Source organism: Alnus glutinosa, chromosome 9, assembly GCF_958979055.1.
Source record: "Alnus glutinosa chromosome 9, dhAlnGlut1.1, whole genome shotgun sequence".
NCBI lineage: Eukaryota > Viridiplantae > Streptophyta > Magnoliopsida > Fagales > Betulaceae > Alnus > Alnus glutinosa.
This window is the reverse complement of record NC_084894.1, coordinates 11027254-11031024: the sequence shown is the minus strand read 5'-3', so window position 1 is coordinate 11031024 and position 3771 is coordinate 11027254.

Sequence of the window (3771 nt, the reverse complement as noted above, 5' to 3'; positions counted from 1 at the left end):
ATCGTGTAGATGCTGATGCTTTGACTGTAGGTACCGCAGACGTCTACGATGACCCTGTGGCTATGTATTTGGGATATTACGACTGAAGTTCCTCACTCGGATTGTAAATGTGTCGGACTTGAACAGTCCACTTTTATAGTTATTTTGTTTATGGCTTGTATCGTGTGTGACATGTATATTGTACAGACATTCTTTTGTGTAATTAGCACTCTTTTTAAGCTTTAAACAAATAGACAAATGTATGGCTCTGTTGTTTATAACATATCACCTTAGTGACTATATATAATGCATTCACTTATGACTAAATCTTCGAGTTCTTAGTCAAAAACATATATATATATATATATGATGCTAAAAAATTAAGAAAAATTACAATTTAACCCCCCAAACTACCAGCCGTTTTGTAAGTAGCCTCACGAACTACCAACGCTTGGACTCTGGCTCCCAAAACTACCAAAAAGTTTCAAAAAGGTCAATTTTGTTGAAATATGCCTATAATACCCCCGTCATGTGTCATTTTTTAATTAAAAAAATAATAAAAACTAAAAAAACTAAAATTTTATTTTTTAAAAAAAGAAAATGGGTGTTAAGGGGTGGCATGCGAGCCACCCCTAGAGGTGGACGAGAGAGCCAGTCGGGATATCTAACCGGTACACCACTTTTCCCACTTGTTGAAGAATCTGGAAAGGGCCATAAAAGCGAGGCGACAGCTTCAAAGTTTAAAGATGTGCGACAGACATTTGACGATATGGCAGTAACTGTAAGTAAAACCAAGCTCCTATGTCAAAATTTCTTTCCAAGCGCTTCAAATCTGCATATTTCTTCATGTGATTCTAACTATTTTCGTAGGTTCTGCTTTAGAAGATTCAGCAACTCATCTCGATTCTTCAACTGATCTTCAATGGCTGGAAGTTGAGTGGTACCCGGCATATAGGTAATGAGGCGGGGTGGTAAGTAGCCATACATAGCTTGAAAACGAGTAATTTTACTTGAATGATGATTTGATGTGTTATAGCAAATTCGGCCAGTGGTAGCCACTGAGTCCAATCATTAGGTTTATCATTCACCATGCATCTGAGGTAGTTCTCCACACACTTGTTCACTGCTTCTGACTGCCCATCTTTTTGATGATGATATGCAGTGCTGAATGCTAAAATTACTCCTTGCACCTTGAATAATTATGTCCAAAACTTACTTGTAAATTTTGTATCTCTATCAAAAATGTTGGAATTAGGTAGGCCATGTAATTTGAATATCCGTTTGACAAATATTTGTGCTAATGAGCTAGTTGTATTTGGATGTGCTAGAGATAGGAAATAGGCATATTTAATTAGCCATTCTACATTCACCCAGACTACACTATGACCCTTAGAGAGAGGAAGACCCTCTATAAAATTCATTGATATACTGTATCATGGCCTTTCTGGAATTGGTAAGGGTTGCAACTGCCTTGCATGTGAAATATTCTTTGCTTTGACCCTTTGACATACATCACATTCTCTAACAAATGCTTTAATATCTACTTTCATGCTTGGCCAAAAGAAATCCCTTCGAGCCCTGTGAGTAGTCTTATCATAACCAGCATGACCTGCAATAAGGCTAGCATGTACATACTGTAAAATTGATGCTTTAATGGCTCCCTAACATATAATCTCTTCTTATATAGCAAGATATCTTCTTTCATTGTATATCTATTGTCTGTGGAAGTGCCTTCTTGAATTTGTTTGAGTAGTGATAATATCTGAGGATCTTGATCATAGCTACTCTTTACGTCAGACAACCAATCCAATGTAGGATAAGATATGACTGAGAGAGATACCTCTTGTAAATTTTCCTCATCCTTGCGGGAGAGAGCATCAGCCACCGTGTTGTCCCGCCTTTTTTTATATTCCACCATAAAATCGTACCCTAGAAGCTTGGAAACCCACCTCTACTGCATTGGGGTTCTTATTTTCTGTTCTAGAATAAACTTGAGACTTTGATGGTCTGTTTTGATCTTAAATGGATGACCTAAAAGATAAGGTCTCCATTTTTTAACTATTGAGACCAAAGCCACCAATTCTTTTCCATAAGTCGACATTAAAAGGAATCTGCCTTTCAAGGCTTGACTGAAAAACGCTATAGGTCTTTGGCACTGCATTAGCACTGCACCAATACCCTTTCCTGAGGCATCACATTCTATAAAAAATGGTAGATTAAAATCTGGTAAGGCTAAAATGGGAGGATGAGTGACTGCCTCTTTTAATTATTCAAAAGCTTTTATAGCCTCTGTTGTCCAATGGAAAGCATTCTTCTTCAATAACCCAGTTAGGACTGCATCAATTGTACCATAACCCTTGATGAATTTTTGTTAATAGCCTGTAAGACCAAGGAAACCCCTTAATGCTTTTAAGAATTTAGGGATAGGCCATTCCACCATAGCCTTTAGTTTAACACCATTTGCCTTGACCCTTTCATCTAAAATGAGGTGGCCTAAATAAGCAATCTCAGCACACCCGAATATGCATTTGCTCTTTTTTGCATAGAGTTGATGCTTCCTTAGAATTTTCGAAGTATGTTCTAAATGCCATAGATGTTCCTGCTAGTTTTGACTGTACACTAGTATATCATCAAAAAAGACTAAGATGAATTTCCTCAAGTATGGTTGAAAGATATCATTCATCAAACTTTGAAAAGTTGATGGAGCATTCAACCCAAAGGGCATTACTAATGTTAGTTTTTTATTGGCAGCATTTTGTTGACAAAATCACTATTATGTAATGTTGCTGCTTTGAGAGAAGTCGGATCCCAAGAAACCGTCCGGACGATGTGGTGTTTCCGTCCGAACGCTCATCAGTTAGCAACATCCGTCTAGACGGCAAGAACTTTCCATCCGGACGCCCATTAGTGTCTAGAAACTTCGAACTGTTCAAGATTGCATCCGTCCGGATGTAATGGAAAATCGTCCGGACGCTATTAAGAGTTCGAGAAGAATCCAATGTTCAAGTGCATCCATCCGGACGACGTGGCAACACCGTCTGGACACCATTCAGAGTTCAACAAGCAATAGGGTTTCTGTCTCAGACACAGATATGGGAAGATAGTTGCAAACCGTCCGGACGATGTGGTGTTACCGTCCGGACGCTATCCTTGGTAAGGCAAGTCGTACAGCAGAAGTGCAACCGTCCAGACGCTAGGGCAACACCGTCCAGATGCGGCCTTGATATGGAAGCTTTCAGCGCTATTTTGAAAAGGCGGTTGCAGTTGATCGTCCGAACGCTCGGTCAAGCCGTCCGGACGCCCTCTAGTATTTTGATCATAACTTTATGCTCAAATATCGGATTGGGATGAAATTGGCGTCATTGGAAAGCTAACAAAAATATATACAACCTGATTATCCATACGGCCAAGAGAAATGTCTGAACGCGCGCCCAAAACCGTCCGGATACATTTCAGGCTTCCTGGAAGATTTATGCGAACGTCTCAGTGTTTTTATCATAACTCTCTGCTCGAATTTCGGATTGAGACAAAATTGGTGTCGTTGGAAGGTTAAGAAAAAATCATACAATTTGTATGCCTGGACGACGTCTGGACAGTCCACCTTCCAGACGGAAAGAGAGTAGCGTCCGGACGGCCTCCAGATATGCGCTGTTTCTGAAGGATATTGCAAAAATCCGTTCAGACGAGGCTAACTTCCGTCCGGACGCTCGACAGATAGAGTCCAACTTTCAGCAGTTTTTAAGGTCTCTTAAAGCCTATAAATTGGGGGCTCTAGGTCTGCGTTTTGAACAG